Below are 23,533 nucleotides of genomic sequence, written 5' to 3'. Positions count from 1 at the left end.
TCGAGGATCTGGCAATTACAGTGGTGCTCCTTCGAGAGGTCAGTTTTAGCACGGTAGAGGTCGTCCATTCAGGCATGCTCAGCCAGCTCGCCCAGGTTATCGTGGGGCGTCATCGGGTCATGGTTCTCATAGTTCTCATCAGGGCCAGTCATCACTTAGTGCCCTTCCAGCTCATAGTTCGTCCTGTGCTCCATCAGTTCAGGGCTCTTCTATACCAAGTACATCTACTAGTCACTATGGTGCAAGGGGTTCCCTTCATTCCCCTTCTCCAGCACTTGGGAATAGTTATGAGTGTGGAGAGATGGGTCATATATGGAGGCAGTGCCCTCGTCATCTTGCGGTTCATCTCAGCAGAGGGGTCAGTCATCGGCTTCAGCGCTAGTTACTTCATCACCACCCGCCCAGCCAGCAAGGGGAGGAGGTCAGTCAGTTAGGGGTCGCCCCAGAGGGGGAGGTCGATTAGGTGGCGGTCAGGCTTGTTTTTATGCACTTCCAGCTAGACCTGATGCTATTGCTTCTGATGCTGTTATTATAGGTATTGTTTCAGTCTGCCACAGAGATGCCTCTTTGTTATTCGATCCTGATTCCACCTTTTTTTATGTGTCATCATACTTTGCTCGTTATTTGGGTATGCCCCGTCAGTCTCTTACTTCACGTGTTCATGTATCTACCTCGGTGGGCGATACTGTTGTTGTAGACCATGTGTACCGGTCAGGTGTGGTGACTATTGGGGGTCTAGAGACCCGAGTGGATCTTTTATTATTATGTATGGTGGATTTCGATTTCATTTTGGACATGGATTGGCTATCTCTGTGTCGTGCTATTCTGGACTATCATGCTAAGACAGTCACATTGGCTATACCGGGTGTGCCACGGATTGAGTGGCGAGGTGTGACTGATTATGTTCCCAGTATAGTGATCTCATTCTTGAAGGCCCAGCATATGGTTGGGAAGGGTTGTCTTTCGTATCTAGCCTTTGTGAGGGATGTCGGTGCCGAGACTTCTAGTATTGATTCTGTTCCAATTGTGAGGGATTTTCCCGATGTGTTTCCTGCAGACCTGTCGGGCATGCTACCAGACAGGAATATTGATTTTGATATTGACCTGGTGCCGGGCACTCAGCCCATTTCTATTCCATCGTATCGTATGGAACCAGCGGAGCTGAAGGAGTTAAAGGAGCAGCTTCAAGAACTCCTTGATAAGGGTTTTATTCGGCCTAGTGTGTCACTTTGGGGTGTGCCGGTTCTATTTGTGAAGAAGAAGGATGGCACTATGAGGATGTGCATTGATTATAGGCAATTGAACAAAGTAACAGTTAAGAACAAGTATCTTTCGCCTCACATTGATGATTTATTCGAACAACTTCAGGGAGCAAGAGTGTTCTCCAAGATTGATCTCCGTTCAGGTTATCACCAGTTGAAGATCAGGGACTCGGATATTCTCAAGATATCTTTCAGGACCTGATATGGTCATTATGAATTCTTAGTGATGTCTTTCGGGATGACTAATGCCCCAGCAGTGTTCATGCATTTGATGAAAAGTGTGTTCCGGCCTTATCTCGACTCGTTTGTCATAGTCTTTATTGATGATATTTTGTGTATTTGCGTAGTTAGGATGAGCACGTGGAGAATTTGAGAGTTGTGTTGCAGAGATTGATAGAGGAGAAGCTTTATGCAAAATTCTCCAAGTGTGAGTTTTGGCTCAGTTCAGTGGCTTTCTTAGGGAACGTGGTGTCCAGCGAGGGTATTGAGGTTGATCCGAAGAAGATAGAGGTGGTTTAGAGTTGGCCCAAACCATCCTCAGCCACAAAGATTCATAATTTTCTTGGTTTGGCAGGCTATTATCGCCAGTTTGTTCAGGAATTCTCATCTATCGCATCACCCTTGACCAAGTTGACTCAGAAGGGTGCTTCATTTGTATGGTCGGACGAGTGTGAGAAGAGCTTTCAGAAGCTCAAGACAGCATTGACCATAGCTCCGGTGTTAGTTTTCCCATTAGCTTCGGGTTCATATACCGTGTATTGTGATGCTTCGAGAATTGGTATTGGTTGTGTTTTGATGTAGGAGGGTAGAGTTATTACTCATGCTTCTCGTCAGTTGAAGCCCCATAAGAAGAACTACCCCATTCACGATTTGGAGTTGGCTGCCATAGTTCACGCGTTGAAGATTTGGAGGCATTACTTGTATGGTGTGTCTTGTGAGGTGTTTACTGATCATCGCAGCCTCCAACACTTGTTCAAGCAAAAGGATCTTAATTTGAGGCAGCGGAGATGGTTGGAGTTGCTAAAGGATTATGATATCACTATATTGTACCATCTGAGGAAGGCCAATGTGGTAGCCGATGCTTTGAGCCGAAAGGCGGTGAGTGTGGGGAGTTTGACATATTCTAGTTGGGGAGACACCTCTTACAGTTGATGTTCAGGCCTTGGCCAATCGGTTCATGAGGTTAGATATTTCGGAGCCCAGTCGGGTATTGGCTTGTATGGTTTCTCGGTCTTCCTTATATAATTGCATCAGAGAGCACCAGTATGATGATTTGCATTTGCTTGTCCTTAAGGACAGAGTTCAGCATGATGATGCCAGAGATGTGACCATCGGTGATGATGGGGTGTTGAGGATGCAGGGCCGGATATGTGTGCCCAATGTGGATGGGCTTCGGGAGTTGACTCTTCTAGAGGCCCATAGCTCGCGGTATTCCATTCATCCGGGTGCCGTGAAGATGTATCATGATTTGAGGCAACATTATTGGTGGAGGAGAATGAAGAAAGACATTGTGGGATTTGTAGCTCGGTGTCTCAATTATCAGTAGGTGAAACATGAGCATCAGAGATCGGGTAGCTTGCTTCAGCGGATGGATATTCCAGAGTGGAAGTGGGAGAGGATCACTATGGACTTTGTAGTTGGACTTCCACGGACTTTGAAGAAGTTCGATGCTATTTGGGTGATTGTGGATCGGCTGACCAAGTCCGCGCACTTCATTTTTGTGTGTACTACCTATTCTTCGGAGCGATCAACAGAGATCTATATCCAAGAGATTGTTCGTTTGCATGTTGTCCCCGTTTCCATCATTTCAGATAGGAGCACTCAGTTTACTTCGCAGTTTTAGAGGTCTATGCAGCGAGAGTTGGGCACCCAGGTTGAGTTGAGCACAGCTTTTCATCCTCAGACGGACGGGCAGTTTGAGCGCACTATTTAGATATTAGAGAACATATTGTGTGCTTGTGTCATTGATTTTGGAGGGTAATGGGATCAGTTCCTACCGCTTACAGAGTTTTCTTATAACCACAGCTACTAGTCGAGTATTTAGATGGCTCCATATGATGCTTTGTACGGGAGGCAGTGTAGATCTCCAGTTGGCTGGTTTGAGCCGGGTGAGGCTAGGCTATTAGAGACAGACTTGGTACATGATGCTTTAGAAAAGGTGAAGGTGATTCAGGAGAGGCTTCGTACAGCATAGTCGAGGCAAAAGAGTTATGCTGAATGGAAGGTTCGAGATGTGTCCTACATGGTTGACGAGAAGGTTCTGTTGAAGGTTTCACACATGAAGGGTGTTATGAGATTTGGGAAGAAAGGGAAATTGAGTCATCGGTTCATTGGGCCTTTTGAGGTGCTTCGAAGGATTGGAGAGGTGGCTTATGAGCTTGTTTTGCCACCCAGCTTGTTGAGTGTGCATCCGATATTTCATGTTTCTATGCTCCGAAAGTATATTGGGGATCCGTCTCATGTTTTGAATTTCAGCACGGTTCAGTTGGATGGTGATTTGACTTATGATGTGGAGCCAACAACTATTTTGGAGCGTCAGGTTCGCAAGTTGAGATCAAAGGATATAGCTTCAGTAAAAGTTCAGTTGAGAGGTCGGCCCGTGAAGGAGGATACCTGGGAGACCGAGCGGGAGATGCGGAGCAGATATCCTAACCTATTTGAGGCTTCAGGTATGTTCCTTGACTCGTTCGAGGACAAACGTTTGTTTAAGTTGGAGAGGATGTGACGACCTGGGCAGTCATCTCATGAGCTACCCCTCCATTTCCCCCATTTCTGCTTCTTATTGCTTTGTCTAACGGTTCTATATGGGATCGGGTTGGTTGACTCGGGTTCGGAAAGGATTCAGTAAGGTTTGAGATACTTAGTCTCTTTTGAGGAAGCTTAAGTTGGAAAAGTCAACTGGATGTTGACTTATGTGCTAGAGGGCTCGGATATGAGTTTCGATGGTTCGGATAGCTTCGGGAGGTTATTTGGGACTTAGGAGCGTGATCAGAATGAGTTTTGGAGGTCCGGAGTAGATTTAGGCTTGAATTGGCGAAATTGGATTTTTGGCGATTTCCGATTGATAGGTGAGATTTTGATATAGAGGTCAGAATGGAATTCTGAGAGTTGCAGTAGTTCCGTTGTATCGTTTGAGATGTGTGTGCAAAATTTCAGGTCATTCGGACATGGTTTGGTTGGGTTTTTTATCAAAATCGGAATTCGGAAGATTTTGGAAACTTAGGCTTGAATCTGATGTGTTTTGGTTGATTCGATGTTTTTTGAGGTATTTTGAAGATTGGTACAAGTTTTAATAAGGTTTTGGGACATGTTGGCATGTTTGGTTGAGGTCCCGGGGGCCTCGGGTGAGTTTCGGGTGGTCAATCGGACCATTTCATAAAGTTTGGAATTGCAGAAAATTGCAGGTCAGTGCTGCAGAGAAATGACCTTCGCGTTCGCGAAGGGTCAGTTGATGAAGCTGGGATTTAAGCCTTCGTGTTCGCGAGGAAGGCTACGCGTTTGCGAAGGGCTGGGCATTTGGTCATCGCATTTGCGTGGGGTGGACCGCGTTCGCATAGAGGAAAAGTGGTCAGCTAGGTTCGAGGTATTTTATTCATCGCGTTCGCGAGAGGGGTAACGCGATCACGAAGGGTAGTCTGAGTAAAGAATCATGTTCGCGATTGGAAGGTCGTGATCGCGAAAGAGGAATTTTGGTCAAAGTTATTTTGTGCTTCGCGAACGCGAGGCTTTGACCGCGTTCGCGAAGAAGGATTTCAGGCCTGGGTAGAATGTTTAAATAGTCATCTTGTCCGCGATTTTGGGATTTATTTCTTCCATTGTTGATCGTTTTTGGAGCTTATTGAAGAGGTTTGAAGACGAATTCAAGGGGAATCACTTGGAGGTAAGATTCATGGACTTAAAACTCGATTCAAATGTGAAATCCACCTAATAAATCATGGAATCTAAGCCTAATATTGAAGAACTAGGGATTGAAATTGGTGGCATAAAATTTGGGATTTAAGGGGTCATTTGTAGATGTATTTTGATGCTTTTTGTATGTATGAACTCGTGGGTAGATAAGGAACCTATTGATGTTAATTTTATTGAAATCCAAGACATGGGCCCGGGGTTCGGGTTTTGGTAATTTCGGGATTTATGTTGTAAATTGCATATTTTTGCTTGGGCTTCATTCCCTTAGCATATTTTGATGTCGTGATTCTGATTTTGGATAGATTCGACAAGAGTGGAGGCAGATTCGAGGGGCAAAGGCGTCGCGGGCTAGAGATTTGACCGGATTGAGGTGAGTAATAATTGTAAATGATGTCCTGAGGGTATGAAACACCGGATTTGCACATCGTTGTGCTATATTAAGGTGACGCACACGCTAGATGACGAGTGTGGGGTCGTGCACTATTGGGGATTGTGACTTAGTCCATCCCGAATGACTATTTTATCGCGTATTTGGCTGAAAACTATTTGCTATCATCATGTTTTGGGTTGAATGCCATATTTGGGCTTCGTGCTAACTATTTGAACCCTTAGGGGATTTTTATTGATATTTCCTCACTGTTTTGACTTTATACTTGAACTCAGTCATGCTATATTCCACTGTTTTTCATAACTCTACCATATTTACTCTACTTTAATACTTAAACGATGTTTTAAATGATATTTTGGCGGGAGCACTATGTTTTACCATTGCCCGGGTGGTTGTGAGGTTCTGACTGAGTAAGATCGAGGGCTATGTTGTGAGAAAACACTGATTATGATTATGAGGCGGAGGGCCTGAGATTTATATGCCACGAGATGGCTTGTTGATATGAGGCCGAGGGCCTAGTGATGATGCCACGAGATGGCTTGATGTTGCGCTTGGGCCGTAAAGGGCCCCTCCAAGAGTCTACACACCCCCAGTGAGCGCGGGTACCCATTGTGATGTGAGATATAGCCTGAGGGCCTGGTATTGTTGACATTGTGCCCGAAGGGCAATCCTTTATGTGCTTATCTATCTTATTTGTTTGTCATTTACCCGTTTAATTGTTGAATAGGCCTTCCTTGAAGTTTAAACTGAACTTATATGATTTTACATATCTTTACTGAACCACTGTTCTTACCTGTTTTACTGCTTCATTATAGCCTATAATGTGCCTTACGTGATTTTATGCTTTCGGCCTTTATTTATGATTATTACTCACTGAGTTGGAGTACTCACTTTACTCCCCGCACCCTATGTGCAAATTTAGGCGTATCTGGTCCCGCTCGCGAGTGTTGATCTTTCCAGCTCAGGCGGATCCGAAGATTCTCTAGGTAGCTGATGGCGTTCGCAACCTAGAGCTTCTTCCCTATCTTATTTCTCATTGTCTTAGTTTTTGTATTAAACTATGTAGACTTTTCTGAGTATTCCGGATTTTTAGATGCTCATGACTAGTGACACCCCAGTATTGGATTGTATTCGGCATATTGTTCTGTATTGACATTATTCACCTTTGGATTATTTATCATGTTCAGACTTGAATCTTATTGTTTAACTACTTAAAACTAGAAATGGGTAATGACGGTTGGCCTTGTCTTCACAAGAGGCGCCATCACGATCTGGTCCGAGTTTGGGGTGTGACACATCGAGTCCCCCCGACCGGGTCGTTATTGAGTTCTGTCGGAGATATCAGGTCACCTTAGCACAGGCTCACCCATCCCTTTGGAAGATAGTGCAGACGATAAGATACTTTGCAGAGAAAACCGGGCTTAAATTTACCCTCAATCATCCCGTGAGGTTATATCGGCCGCTGCGCTATCGGGGTTTGATTACTCTACGGCATCGATCCACCCAGTCTCCTGCCATTGTCATTGAGGAGGATGAGGACCAAGGATGGATGAGTCAATTCGTTCGAGCACGGACGATCAATATCATTCCTGGAGAGTTTCTGCCCTTTCCTGATGAATGAAATTTTACACGTAAGTGTCATACCTGCACTTTTATCACTTTGTCTGGAGGCGGGCTCCATAGCGACATTTTTCTATTTCATTTTTTGCATCGACTCCTTGGCTGCCGACCGAGGTCCCTGATTTGGCCGAGTGCTCTTGTAGGCTAGCCGTTTGTTCGACCTATGATAAGCACAGGTGGTGAGACCTGTCCAAGGGGAGATGGGAGGCAAAGCATCATGGTAGGCGATTGGTGGTTTATTTTCCCAGAATGGTGCTTTCCTTTTAAGCGTACTAACTTAACAATCGTAGGTATTGGAGATTTTTCCTAGATGAGGCCATGCCCTCTCGGGGAGGAGGAGAGACTAGCGACCTCGGGGTCGAGGGTTGATGACAAGCAAAAAGGATCTCCAGGGTCTGAGGAGGCTCGCAGCGGGGCGAGTCCTTCTCAGCGGTTCAAAAGAGGTGATTCGACTAATCATCTGGTTTCGGAAGCCTCCGTTCTCGAAAGAACATTCCCCGTTTTTGCTGAGGGTGCTTCAAAGAGTGAGGAGCATGTGGTGCCTTCTTCTTTTCCTGCCAAAGGCACTTCGGGGGATACTAATCCATCAGACATTGTCTCGCCCTTTGGTGAGGCTCAACGGCTCGACTTTATGGTAAGATTTGGTAACCGGCATAGGATCATTCCAGTTTCACAATCTTCCCTTCTCATTCAATTTTTTTTTGCAGACCATTGACAGGCTCAAATTCGAGCTACTTCGCTATGAGGCTAGGTTGCGGAAAGCTTCGGATAGGGAGAAATCCCTTAAGCTTCTTTGTGCGAAAAAGGAAAGTGAGCTGGTATCCCTGCGGTGCGAGGCGGATTAGAGCCGAAGCCACGAGAGCTACTGCGAGAGATAGGTATATTGTATTTCATGTTGACGTATGCTCCTCCTTTCATATTCGGAGATTAACGTTTCGATATTTCAGTTGGAGAGCAAAACGGAGGAGCTGGAATGACTCTAGGGCGAAGTTGGCAGGGTCAAACGTGAGTTCGATGAGCTGCAGGCCCATGTAGATGCCCAAGTTGCGGCCAAGGAGAGTGCTTTGGCTAAAGTTTCCACCCTGGAGATACAAATCCGGACCGCTCGTGCGAACGATTATGCGTGGGCGAACATGATCACAAGGCTCGATTCCGAGCTTTTGAAGGCGAAGGTTGAGGTGGTGAATGCCCAGGCCGAGGTTTTCATGAGCGGCACTAGGGAAAACCAGAAAGTGGTGGCCTATTTGAAGAGTGCTGCCATTTCCAGAGCTGAGCTGATAAGATCCCTTGGTCGTGCAAGCAGTAGTAAAGAGTACGCAAAGTGCAAATTTCGGAGGGAAACTCTCGAGGAAATTCACGCCAGGGGTTTCTTTCGGAGGAGATCGAGCAAGCCAAGGTAGAGGAAGATGACGCCAAGTTCCTTCTGTTTGATGCGGAAGATGGCGAGGACGGGGCCGTCAGGCCATAGTCGCCGAGGGGGACATTTATTTTCTTTCTCTTTGTATATAGTGCTTTCATAGTATGCCGTGAATGGAGCTTGTATTTTATCATATATGTGTATAAAAGAAAACCTTATGGCTTTATTTCTTCTGTATCTCTTTTTGTCTCGAATATGGCCAGGTGCACTGGTCTTCAAACTGGTAGGAATCCTTAGATTCGTGATATGGCCCTAGGGCTCATTAGGCTGGCCTGTAGGCTCTTACGCGCTTGGTCGATGTGACCTTTTAGTTAACTATTTTGGGTTCAGTCTCCGAATTGGGTTATGACTCGAGCTCATTCGACCCTCAAGTTTTAAATTTGTGCGGGCTGGCGACAGTGGCTTTTATGCCTTGGGTCGAAGCGACCTTTTATGTGTGTGGCCCTGGGGCTCATCAAGCTGGCGACAATGGCTCTTACGCTTCACTCTTAGGCGTGTCTAGTTAATTATTTTGGGTTCGGTCTCCGAATCAGGTTACGACTCGAGCTCATTTGACCCTCAAGTTTTCGGATTTGTGTGGCCTGGCGAAAATGGCTCTTACGCTTTGGGCCGATGCGGCCTTTTAGTGCGGGCTGGCGACAATGGCTCTTATGTCTTGGGCCGATGCGGCCTTTTAGTGTGGGCTTTATTTTTCCCTCGATAAGGATTTAAAAATAGTGTTTGCCTGACTCTTCTACGGCTTAATAAAAGCCTCGATTGTGAGTTGTTATATGGCGATGATTGAGCACCTTGGAAAGTTTGGCTCGGAGGCTGAGTATCTCGAAGCTGATGTTTAGGAGCTGACGTGGTCGAAGCTTTTTTGCCTGTATCAAGGGTAGCTTGTTTAACCGGTTCTTTTTGAAGTAGATTCGAAGTAATTGAAGGCCTGTGATTTTGTAGTGACGGTCGGGCGTCCCTGAGTCACGCTAGTTTGGCTGGTACAGCCTTGTGACCGGAGTCATTTGTGTTTGGCCAGAGCCTTTAAGTACCGAGTGAGGTAGTTTCGGCATCTATATTGAGGTTATGCCTTTTTAGGGGTCTTACAAGTTCGATATATAGCTGAAACTTTGAGATCGGGTTGATGCCTTTAATAAGGTCTTACACTTTTTTTCATGCCTTTGAGGTCCTACAGTTTGGATACTTGGTACAAGTATGGTACATGCATTGCTTGAGGTCTTACAGATAATGTTGTTGCCTTTTATAGGTCTTATGAGACCGAGACTGCCCGTATGTGTCCTTACGACCTCGGGTTTTGATAAGTTGATGGAGATGGTGCTTGACGACAGTCCCCGAGTCGTCGAGGGTTTCTTGACTCGGGAGCCATTACTTGTAAACATGGTATTGCCTCATTGAGAGCTTACATCTCGAAGATTCCGACCCTGAGGTCGTGTGATTTTTGAGATTTTGATGCTAGTCCCCGAGTGCTCGGGGTACTTTCGGCCTAGGAGACATTTCATGACTTTCACGTTGCCTCGTTGAGGGCTTATGAGCTTTGAATCCCGACCCGGAGGTCGTTTAGGTGTTGGATTGTTGGCGCCAGTCCCCGAGTGTTCGGGACATTTTCGGCGGAGAAGTCATTTTTGCAAAGGTGTCGAGCTTCTTTTGGAGTGCGAGATGCTTTGATAAAAGATATTCTTCAATTATTTGGTACAAGTGTACATGTTTTCTCCATCAGAGGCCCGACTATACGGACACGGTTCGTCTGACCGTTCGGCCCGGTAAATCATTTTCATATTGGGACCATATTTGGCGTTTCTTGGCTTTTCCGAGTGGATGGCCTTCCGGGGGATGCCCCCCAGTGTTCGAGGTTGATTGCAAAAGAAACCTTGAATACTTGTTGAGTCTTCCTTAGGTAGCATATGGATGTTGCCTCATTAAAAACCTTGCCGGTAAAAACTCTTTTCGGGATAAAAACTCGGTCGAAGGAAAAGAGTGCAACAGATGTTTTAAAACCTTAAGGTCTTTGGGTTGGATTAGCATTTTGGCTACCTTAGTCGGTCTCCTGTACAAAGGTTATCATTAAATATAAAATGAAAAGGGGGATGGTTATTCCTCAGTGGTGATGGCGCTTTTGAACTTTGGTATTCGTTTGGAGGACGCGGTACGATCCTTTATTTGGATGCAACCGAGGCGTGTCTCGTGGTTGCCTCAAAAGATCGTATAGATGACATGTTGCGGCTCGTCTGCTTTGTTCTTTTTGGCTGTTTCTCTTTCTCGAAACTGATTTTTGGCTAGGTCGTTGAGGAATTCTCGAAGGTGACCATTATCGAGTAATAAGGCCACCTCCTCCTAGAGTTGCCGGCAATCCTCGGTCATGTGGCCCTGCATGTTGTGGAACTCGCACACTAAGTTATGGTTCCTTTGTGAGGGATCCAATTGCACAGGCCTGGGCCATCTAGCGTCTCTAATTTTGCTGATGGTGAACACGATGTCTGACACATCGACGTTGAAGTTGTATTCCGATAAGCGAGGTGCCTCTGTCAGCCCCATGTGCCTGTCGAACCCAGATCTGTTGAAGAGTCCCCGAGGGTTTTGTCCTCAATCCATCCTCCGATCGTTGCGGGGTATGTTACGCCTTGGGGCGTTTCTCCTATCGTCGGTGTATGGCTGATACCTTTCTTTGTTTGGCTTTGGCTCCTTTGTCAAAAGCCTGCTTAGGTGTATCGAGCCCGACGGGGCTCCTAGTTGATCATCCTCGACCTTGATCTTTAACTGGTATCGATTGTGGATGTTCGACCAGGTCGCAGCGGGATACTTGACCAAATTCTGTTTCAACTGCTTTGAATCCATCGAGCTTCTCTCATTCAGACCTTGAGTGAAAGCCTGCACTGCCCAGTCATCGAAGACCGGTGGTAGTTTCATTTGTTCCGTTTGGAAGCGAGATACGAACTCTCACAGCATTTTGTTTTCTCCCTGCTTGATCTTGAACACATCAGATTTCCTTGTTGCTACTTTGATGGCACTGGCATGTGCCTTTATGAAGGAGTCAGCCAGCATGGCGAATGAGTTTATGGAGTTTGGAACTAGGTTGTGATACCACATCATGGCCCCCTTCGAGAGTGTTTCCCCGAACTTCTTTAATAAGACGGACTTGATCTCATCGTCCTTTATGTCGTTGCCCTTCAACTGCGCAAGTGTAAGCAGTAACGTGCTCATTGAGGTCCAAGGTCCCGTTGTATTTTGGGAGTTCTGGCATTCTGAACGTCTTTGTAATGGGTTTTGGAGCTGCCTTCTCTGGGAATGGCCTTTATATGAACTTCTTCAAATCCATGCCTTTCAGGATCGGGGGTGCGCCCGGGATTTGGTCGACCCTGCAGTTGTAGGTCTTGACCTTCTTGTCGTTGGCCTCTATCATTTTCTCACCCGATTCGATCCTTTTGGTGAGGTCCTCGAGCATTTTTACGATGATGGGATCGGTCATCAACCCATTATTGCTCGATCTCTCCGGTACCTGTTCGGCTGGGGGAGCTATCCCCGGTGCTACTGTGCTAGAAGTTTTCTGGTGACTTTGCAACTGAGCAATAACCAGCTATTGTGCCTGCAACATTTCAAAAATAATGGGAAGGCTAACCTCCCATTCTTTCCTAGCCAGGGTCTCCTGAGCTTCATGTTGGTCTCCTTGATGCACGCTCCTGTTAGTGTGGGAGCTTACATCGCCGTGTTGAGCATCGTGTGAGACCGCGTCCACGGGGATTGGTTCTGGTACATTCCCAGGGTTTCGTGGTGGCACACCAACACCTGGAGCAGCCACACCATTTTCTCCATGGTCCTCAAGATCGTTGTTTACTGAGTCAGACATTTTGACCTGAAATTGAAGATCTTGGACAAGAAAAAGCGTGAAAGATAACTTGCTTTATGTAGTAAAATCAGCAAGAAAATAATCACTATTATTTTTAGCCCCACGGTGGGCACCAAACTGTGTACTGTGAAAATGGTAATAACAATTAAATTTGATTATGGGACTCTAAAAATACGTGATCTATTTTTATGTTGGTTGTTAAGCAGTTGATGCTATGTATGTGAGACTTAGATACAAAATGAGAGTTAAGGATAGGATAATAATCAAACCGATAGGCTATTTATCGGGGCCTCGAGCTTGTCGATTCAGGAGCCTCGAGGTCGATTCCGGAGCTCGGCTGCAAGCTATCGAAGATGGTCGAAGTACGGCTAACAATTATAGTAAAGTCAATGAAGGCTATTTATGGTCAATGATAAGCAATAAATGAAGAACAATGATGAAGATAATAAATGAAAGCTATAATAAATGAAGAAATGTGTTAGAGAGCAAAAAGGATGTTCTTGTATATTTCGTTTAGAGCAGCTGGAGCAACAGAGGGTTTACAAAATTACAAGGACCCCCTTTATATAGGAGGGGAATCGCAACATAGTACAAAATGTATCTATTACAAAGATATGGAGATTGGACATTTAGTTAATGCTATGGTACAGTCTCAGACTAGCTTGACAGGTTTTGTCTGCTCTAGCCCCATGCCTTGGGAACTCCCCACTTCTACCAGAGCCATGGTGAACATTACTCCGAGGTCGGGTGTCGGCGAACCTCGAGGGTGGATACTTGGTCGTGGCCTCGAGGCTTCGAGGTAATCTTCCGGAATGCCTTAATGGCGAGAAATTGGACCCTCCGATTTCACCGCATACAAAGTTATAAATATAGCAATGGACCTATAGCAAGTTCCGAAACCAAGATACGGATCCGGTATCAACGAAGTCAAACATTGGTCAAATCTTTAAATTTATTAAACTTTTAAATTTCAAATTTTTGACAAAAAATGATAACTCGAGCTAGAGACTTCCGAATTTTATTCCAGGCATATGTCCAGGTCCCAAATTACGATACAGATCCACCGGGATCGTCAATACACGGATTTGGATCCGTTTGCTCAAAACGCTGACCGAAGTCAACTCAAATGGATTTTTAAGGCATAATTTTATATTTTATCAATTTTTAACATAAAAACCTTCCGAAAAAATACCCAGACTACGCAAGCACGTCGAAGAAGGCTTAAAGAAGGTATTGGAGGCTTCGAAACACAAAATTAAGGTTTAAAACTCTAGATGACCTATTGGGTCATCACATTTATGGGTAGAAATTCAAATGTAATTTCTAACTTAATAGTGGACTAAATATATGCATATTTAGGGGTATGAAACGATCTTGTTTGAAATCCATACTCTTGTTTTGAAAGATCAAGGCATAATATTCAAAATTTTCAATGGTACTTATGATAAATCCTGAAAAGTGGTTTGAAAGATCGACAGACACGTCTGTCCATAGATTTTTATTTTTTTTTCTTTTTTATTTTTTTTAAAAATATGTTTGTCCACAAAATTTTATAAGCTTTTAGAGATTTTTCGGAAATGAGTTTTTCAAAAATCACTTTTTCAAAATTTTCGGAAAAGCTTTTTCCATACTTATACTGCAACATTTTTCAAGTGAAATGCATGTCCAGTATAATTTTAAATTTCAAATACTATTTTTCAACTTAACTTCAGATACTACTTTTTTCAAAAATTATAATTTTTATGTCCAAACGCCTACTAAATATAATCATAAATTAATATTATTTACAAAATGGTTATACAAATGAAATAACAGGTAGAAAATGCAGAAGAATATAAAGAGACTGTACAACCAGTGGGAGTAAATTTCCTCCTCCATTATCGATCATCAACTTATCAATATTTTCTTAGATTGTATTAATAGCAAGTTTTATGGTTTTAGTAAAATAATCGAAATCTATGTTTAAGCTCAATCAATAGTCGAATAGTTAGAAAATATGTCTAAGATATATTTCATTTTTTCTAAACGCATCAGAGTCAATTAGAATTAATCTTGTAAAAGATCTGCTACAAAATAAATATATTGATTTTTCAAATAATTCATTTCGTCATGTGCACCTATTCCAAATTTAACCCAATCAAATGATTAGCGGCTGCCAATATAACTGTATATACACACAATTTCAAGCAATCTTCTAACAAATTAAAGACGATTAATTTCTTGTATGCGATTTCACAAACTAAATAACAGGGAAATGAAGAAGCAGAAAATGCACAAGGAGTACCAGTGGTACCTGAAACAAGAGCAAAAACAATAACACCTCCGGGGAAACCAGCTGCACCTTCTCCTAAGACTGGTTGAATTGTTTATAAAAAGCCTTGGAAATTCCTACGTTTCTTATTTGAAGAAAAAATGTGCTGTTTTGTCTACTTTTACTTCTTCTTTTTTAATTACTTTTGCTTTTTCCAGTTCTTTTTTTTTAGCAAATAGGAAATATATATATTAATAACTAAGGAGCATTCAGTATAGGATTATCATAAGATGTGTCACGAAGGACACACTGGTTCCCTAAGCTTGCTAACAGTTGGCAAGCTTCAAAAGATAATAGTTCGTGAGTAGTAGTTTCAAGTCTATCACTTTCCACAAAATCTATTACATCACTAGGGGGTCCAACAAAAACTTTTTTACTGATCTTCTGGTCATTACTTCTTCCAGCTGCTCCAAAAACTTGATTGTCCATTTCTAGGCACTTCTTTGCTAGTTGATGAGCAGTCTTATTCCTCTGCCTGAAGGTGTGCAGGAGGGTAACCTTCTGCTGGTGCATTAACCACCAGCAATCATTAACAACCTTGTTAAATAAATTGTTACCTTCATGTATTGTCGGGATTACCTCTGAGCAGTCCGTCTCTATTTCAAGTGGGAAAAGTTTTCACTCCTTTATTGTCCTAAGACCTTCTCGTAGGGCTTTCAATTTTGCTGCTAGTGAGCCATTTGCATGAGTTGATTTTGTAAAACCAACCACCCAATTACCATTGGCATTTCTGAAGACACCACCTAAGCCACAATTTTGGCTATATCTGTTAAAATTGGCATCAACATTTAGTTTGAACCAACCCCTTGGAGGTTTGTACCAATTAATTTTTATAAGTAATTTGGGAGGGTGTATAGAGATTTTTTCCGTGAATAATTTGAATTCTGCATGATAAGAGAACCATTAATCGAGTTGGTAGTATTATTATGGTTATTATTGTTACCAAAATTGGGGATCCAATTAGTCTCCCAGATGTTAAGATTAGATTGAAGGTGGGGGGACCAAATAATACCTTTGGAGCAAATTTCCCAACCTTTGCAAGTACTTTTCCAAACGAAGGAAGATCTATTTATTGTGGAGCTAGTACAATAGTAAGAGATGATAAGCTTGGCCCAAGGGATTAAGACATTAGTAAGAAGTCTCCAACTTAGGCTAGCTAGAGTGCATAGATTTTTTTAAGAGCATTGTGGATGCCTAAGCCACCATTGGGTTTAGGTTGGCAAAGCGTAGACCAGTTGACTAGGTGAATTTTCCTTTTTTCTGTTGAGCTACCCCATATGAAGTCCCTTGGACTTTGTCAATCTCTTTTAGGGTTTTCTTAGGAAGAAGGGTGTATTGCATGTAGTGGTTTGGAATGGAATTTAGGCACGATGTTGCAAGGGTTGTTCTTCCTGCCAAATTAAAGAATTTTATTTTCCATGAGGCAAGTTTGGTTCTCATCTTATCGATTAGGAATTGATAGTCCATAGGTTTTGGGCTATGGTTGAAGATAGGAAACCCTAGGTAAGTGCCAAAATTAGTACTTTTTTAATTTCTAACATAGTGGAAATATCCATTATAAGAGTATGGTTACAATTTTTGGAGAAGAGTAATTTTTATTTTGTAATGTTGATACATTGACCTGATAGAGAACAGGATGGGTCAAGTCCATTTTTAATGGCTTGACATGATTTATCATTTGCTCTAGCCATTAGGGTAAGATCGTCCAAATAATAAATGAGAGATTTTTGGACATCTATATCCTAAGGATATAGGATCCCAATTCTTAATGTCCATTTGATGCTTTATGTATCTAGTAAGCATTTCCAGGCAGATGATAAAGATATAGGGGGAAATGAGGTCCCCTTATCTTATTCCCCTACTTGGCTCAAAATAATTTATAACGGATCCGTTGACTAAAATTGCTATATTACTAGTTGAGATGCAGAACAGTAATAATTTGGAAAATTTGGGTGGGAATTTAAAGTAGTCAAGGGTGTGGCGAACGAAAGACTATTCTAAACGATCAAAAGCCTTTTCTAAGTCAATTTTAAGAATCATGTGGCCCTGCTTACCTTTTAATTTATTAAATTTAGAAACCAGCTCCTGAATGATGATGGCATTATCAGGCGCTCTTCTATTTTTCATGAAACTAGCCTGATATGGACTGATCAAGTGATCTAGGAATGGTTTAAGACGGTCGGCAAGAATCTTAGTGATTAGTTTATAAATAGTATTGCATAAACCAATAGGTCTGACATTTTTAATGTTGTTGGCATTGTGGATTTTGGGAATGAGGCAGAGAAAAGTTTTGTTAATTTCAGGAGGGATTTCCTGATTGTTGAAGATTTCGTGACAAAGATTGCAAACTGATTGACCTATGTGATGCCAATATTTTTGGAAGAAAAAGGAATGCAAACCATACGGACCAGGAGATTTAAAGGGTTTGAACGAGAAAATAGCCCTTTTAATTTCAGAGTCTAGAAGGGGGGTATCTAGATTGTCTAGGTTAATTTTGTTACAACTAAAATGGGGATTTTAGGGGGTTAGCCCAGCTAGAATGTGAGTGAGAAGAAGTAAAAGTAGAGGTCTATGATCATTTATCCAATTACCAGCATCATCTTTGAAGAAATTAATTTTGTTTCTTCTTTTCCTATTGGTAGCTGAGACATGAAAGAATTTTGTATTTGTGTCTCCATCGTTAAGCCACAGGATTCTGGACCTAAGTTTTCAATAATCTTCCTCAATTTTTAGAATATCATTGAACTCATTTTTAAGGTCTAATTCTAAATTGCGAAGGAAAGTGCTGGTAGTATAGCTTTTGGAGGTTTGGATACCTTGGAGTCTAGCTAGAAATTTCCTCTTCCTTCCCATAATATTACCAAAGGTGTTGTCTTTCCAGGGTTTTAATTTTTCCACAAAATTAAGGCTGGGTTTGAAGTAATCACTATCATTCCAATTATTTCTTACTATTGTCTGGAAATCCGGATGTTTACACCAAAAAGTTTCTAGTCTAAAAGGAATTTTATGGAGAGACTTGTTTCTTGGGATCAATTCTATAAGAATAGGGTTGTGGTCAGAGTGGGTTCTAGGCAAGTGGATTATACAGCTTTTAAGAAAGAGTTCAATCCACTCCTCATTTCCAAAAACTTTATCTAGTCTTTCTAATATAAGACCTTTCTTACTATGCCTGTTGTTTGTCCAAGGGTATTTGCTTCCTTTAAAGCCTAGATCAAGCAAGTTACACTTATTGATTTTTTACCATATAAATCTAGCTCTACTATCCTTGATAGGTTTGCCACCAAATTTTTCACTAGCGGCTAGAATATCATTAAAATCACCTCATACTAGCCAAGGACCTTTATAAGAGTTGCTAATATTTTCTAGATGTTCCCACATAATATTTCTATAAATACAAGTACTAGCATATATAGAAGTAAAAAGACAAGGTTTACGTATGAGAAGTACCTCTATGGTTGCATGAATCTCTTGATTCCTACATACTGCATTTTGAACGTTGATTACTTCATCCTTCCACATCATTACCATGCCTCCTGACTGACCCTCCGATGGAACTTCAATCATCTCAGTGAACCCGAATTTATTAAGCATGGCTACATGGTTACCCATTCTTGTTTCCAACAGTGTCACCATGCAGGACCTATGTGTATCAATCATTTCCTTAAAATTTCTCCTGAAATTTTCATTATTCCCTCCCCTTATATCCCATATTATAAAATTTGTAGGATGATTCATTGATATATTAGCTTCAGGGTTAACCATCTCTCCATTCTCCCTTACCCCTCCCATTAGGACAGGGTTTCTTCTCATCGAAGGTACTAAGATTATCGCCTTGTTGCCCATGTCGGGTCATGTGGTGGACGGATGTCCATCGAGCACTTGTATAGGGCTAACGGGTAGCTGAGCACATGCCTCTTCTCGTGCCTCTCCGTGAAGAGAATATTTTTTATTCCGTCTAGGTTTGAGAGTTCTAGAGTTGGCCCTAAGTGTATGTTTAGGGGATATCGTCCTCCTCCATTTCTGCCTCAACTGGACCGGGTATTAGGTCTGCCTGATGTTGTTGTGGAGGTACTGGAGGGGGTGGAGGTGGGACTGGTATCTCTTGGTTCCCCTAGTTGATGTTCCAAGGGAGAAAGATGGGATTGAGATGAGTATACATCTCTACGGGAAAGAAGGGAAGGTCAAAGGGAGCATTTTGAGGGTTTATAGGGTTGAACTGGGGTGGCGTGTTCCATTGTTCCCTCATTACCTAAGCCATTTGAGGGTTCAATGATGGAGCCATTGGATAGATAATGTTGTTGAGCCAAACTTAATTGAGGTAGTTGTTCATAGCCAACCTCATTCCCTCCGTAATGAGTTGTGCTAGATATTGAGTGTTGTGGAGGATCACTATAGCCTCTTGACCGTTGATTGAGACTGTGAAGGATATTGTATGGCCCATGAGGCCTAGCTCCATCCAACTGGTAGGTTGGTAGTCTTGGGCTTGGGGGGTTGGGCATAAATTATCTGGGGTTGTTCTTGAGGGTGATGTTTTCCATGTTGAGGGGTCTGTGTTGGCGTAGGATTTGAATTAGGCGATTCCTCCTTCGTAGGGATGAAGGAACTCTTGGCATTTTGGGTGGGGTAAGAGGTATTTAATGAACTATTAGTAGGCGTGGGGTAATAGAGAGAGGTAGCGGATTGGTGGAAGAATCAATGATTGAGTCTTCCAATTTTGTGTCTTTTGGTTGCTCTATGTCTTGATTTATAGGACAATTGATTGCTTCTTTTAGGTTTTCTAAGGGTGTGGCCATTTGGCTTCCCTTTACTATGTCCGATGCCATTTGGCCAACATACATAGGGATAGTGATCTTGTCATATCTTAAGGAAGGATCTTGTTAAGATCTTTCGGATAACACAAGATTTTGGGTAAATTTTTATTTTAGGAGGGAGGGGTTTAGGGTAGTAGGGGTAGGATTATTTGGAGGGTTAGAAGTGTCCGTTAAAGAGCCATTTTGCATGGCATTGTTAGTATCTAAAAAGTTGGTATCATTTGATGTCATGTTGGGGTCACTCATACAAGTGTCATTATCTTAAAATGCCAAGTCATCACTTAATTGAGTAAATTTATTTTTACTAAGAAAATTAGTATTAGCCGTGGTGGCTTTTGGCAAAACCATTTGCTTATTGTCTAAGTAATGGTTTTTGTTTAGAGTAGTGGTTTATTCTTTAGCAATGATAGGCTGAGTAGTAACTTTTGAGGGTTGATTAGAAGTAGGATGATCTTTAGTTTTATATTGAAGTAATTGAGTTTCCAAGTATTTACCTGTATTAGCATTGAAAAGTTTAACCGAAATACCTGGACCATGACTGCTTTTTACTTGGTTGATGGCAGGTTGAGAAGTAAATTTTCTACCTTGATTTTTTCTTTTATTGAATGAAACAGTGATCCATTCCGCTTCATTATCTCCCTTTGTAGTTGTAGGTTGATGAACTTGTCATGCATGGAGAGGATCGTTGCTTTGTTTCTTAATATAGCTGCACTGCCTCATTGTGTGACCAAAACGACCACAATATTTGCAAAGAAAATCTTCCCCTTGGTAGTGAATGTATTGCTTATGATGTCCAACAAATAAGTAGGGTTGGACTGGGATTTCCAGAGGAATTTTAACGCAAATCCTTGCATATCGACCTCTTAGGGTTGTTGATGTACATGTGTCAATTTTCAGTAGGCGTCCTATTGTATTGCCAATTTTTTCTAGGATTTTACCATCGTAAAATTCTGTTGGCAATTGGGGAAGCCTAATCCATACAGCAGAAGTAGTTAATTTTTCATTTTTGGCCACAAAATTTGGTTTTCATTTGGAGATGGACAGAAAATGGCCATTTATGAACCATGGACATAAGTGAATAGATTTATCCATGTTTTTCTTCTTTTTGAATTTGATAATATAATAGTCTTCTCCAAGATCAATTAGTGAGAAGTCTTCTGTTGGATTCCATAGGTCTTGAATTTTCCTCTTTAAATAATGATGTAGCATATGTTTTCCTACTAATTTGATTATGATAGAATATTTTCATGGTTCATAGATACGTTGTCTATCCTCCGTTGAAAGGAAAATTTTTATAACTCCTTTTGAGTTACCTTCTGGATTATGCACAATCTCCTTTTCTTCCATTGAGTTTGTTGTGTAGAGCATATCCTCTTGTTCTATTGTAGGAGCAAAATGCATTGGGTTTGATTCCAACAATTTGTCCTTAAAGGATGTTGAACTTTCCAAATCATTTTATGGTGGGTTGTGATGGACTATGTCGGGTGGTTTTGGGGGATAGTGTTTTGGTTTGTAAAAGGTTGGGAGTTCATCTTAGAGAGAAACTAAGAGAAAGAAGTTTTTGCCTAAAGTTTTACTTCCTTAACTTGTTTTTTTGCTTTTTCCAGTTCAGTTTGTTGGACTAGGTGGTTAAGGGCATTATATATTTAATAGTGTCTGTGGTATATTGCAATAAGAGATATATCTGTTTAGCAATATAGCTAAAAATAAGTAATGATATATGCTTTCTGGAACAATAACAGTGAAATTGAAACATGGGCAGCCCTTCCCTAAAGCAAGTAAAGCAACTGCTTTAGGGCCCAGATTTGAGAGGGCTCCATTTTTTGTTACACCTAATAGACTATTACAATAAGAGATATGTCTATTTAGCAACATAGCTAAAAATAAGTAATGATATATGCTTTCTGGAACAATAACAGTGAAATTGAAACAGGGGCGGCCCTTCCCTAAAGCAAGTAAAGCAACTGCTTTAGGCCTCAGATTTGATAGGACCCCATTTTTGGTTACACCTAATAGACTATATATAAGTTTTAAAAAAAAGTTATGTGAAGTGAAAAATGTTTGATTTCTTACTTTAACAAACATAGAGAAGAAGGATTTGCAATTACTATGATTTCTGCCAAGGAAATTGTATTTGAAATGAATATCGAATCCGAATTTCTAAGAAACCTTGATATATAGGAAGAACCATTTGATGAGAATATTGAAAATGAAATCTCAAATCTCTCGAAAAGTTTTTTAGAGTTGATTACTTCTATACATAGTAGACAAAGCTATTTTTCACTTCATAATAGATTTGAACAATTCGAGGCATATGAAAATATTTTTGGTTCACTATTTAGTGATAAAAACCTAAGATCACTACATGATGGAAACTTAAAAAATATTGCCTTAATCTTGAATGTTCTTTAAAGAATGATAATCAATCTGATATTGATGGTTTAGATTTATTTTCTGAATTAAAAGTGTTAAGAAAAATAGTACAATTAGAAGATAACAATTCATTTGATATACTTAATCAAATAAGAAGATTTGATTCTTTTCCAAATGTCTATATTGCTTATAGAATAATGTTAATAACTCATGTTACCATTGCTTCAGCGGAAAGAAGTTTTTCAAAATTAAAATTGATAAAATCTTACGTAAAATCAACAATGTATCATAAGAGGTTAAATGGATTAGCTATATTGTCAATTTATTAGGAAAAATTGATTATAAAAAAATTATTAATAACTTTGCATCTAAAAAAAGCTTTTACAAATAGACTTTAAATAAAAAATAATATTATTTTTTTTAAAAAAAAAGTTAAGATCCCTTATAAAGTTTAGTTTTAGGCCACAAAATTCGTCGGTCTGCCCCTGAATTGAAAAAACAAATGAATGTCTACTTAACTTTTAACGTACAAATATTTTGGACAAAAAACTTTTGGCTAAAGTGATAGATAAAAAGTATTGAAGAGAGTACCATTTATCTTTATAAATATTTAATTTAATGACCAGTAAATTAATTGAAACGGTAAAGAATAAATTTGACAAAAAATTTATAACTACTTCTTGTTTTCTTAAAAATATTTGTGACGGCTCGGAGAATATAAAGCGAGCCCTTAGATAACACCAAGACATGAAGGTTGTCAGGTGGAGGGAGAGTAAAAATTACAGGTTCGCTCGAATTTGATACTTTTTGTTTAAATTATGTATTTATTTTAAAAAATTCATTAAATATATATAAATTATCAATTCAGAACTCAATAATTTAGTAATATTTTCGCTTACGTTGCCTTTTTCACACTAAACCTTCATTAGGTCCGCCATGTACAATATTCTCCCAGGCAAATCCAAAACCACCAATCATTTTCACTGACAAAGCAAGCCATCATTCGTAGAAAGTTCTCCATCCAATAATTAATTTCTCATTAGTCATTACTCATTTCTCTATCCAATTCCTAGTCTTTCATTACTTATCTTACCCACTCAACTCCTATACTCCATCTTGTACTACTTTGAAATTGACGTAAAAGACCAATTCAATATCCACGTCTGCTAGTCTTCTCTGCAGCCACTAACCATACGACACTTTACACCAGACATCACTTTTCTTAGACGTGGACTCTTCACAATCACCACCAAAACCTAACCCCCACCTCCAAGATGAGCCTTTAATCAAAATGGTCCTAAAGTTTAGAGATATACGTCATTTTTATTTTTATTATAATATCTTGAGTGCTTTTTATTCTAACAATTGAGCACTTTTGTTATGTGTTCTTTTTAATTCTAAAAATTGAGCACTTTTGGTCCAACTAAATAAGAAAACTTTCAAATAGATCATTAAACAGAAATGTCATGTATTTTTCGTGCCTAAGCTAAATAATGATCGTGATCGATTCAACATGGTCAATTTCAACTTTTCTCCTAATCGCAATTTATTTTTATTGATTATAATTTCTTTTTAAAAGTTTTTGTAGAGATTCTTTTGTTTAG

This window comes from Nicotiana tabacum, chromosome 11, assembly GCF_000715075.1.
Source record: "Nicotiana tabacum cultivar K326 chromosome 11, ASM71507v2, whole genome shotgun sequence".
Lineage (NCBI taxonomy): Eukaryota > Viridiplantae > Streptophyta > Magnoliopsida > Solanales > Solanaceae > Nicotiana > Nicotiana tabacum.
This window is presented reverse-complemented; position numbering follows the sequence as displayed.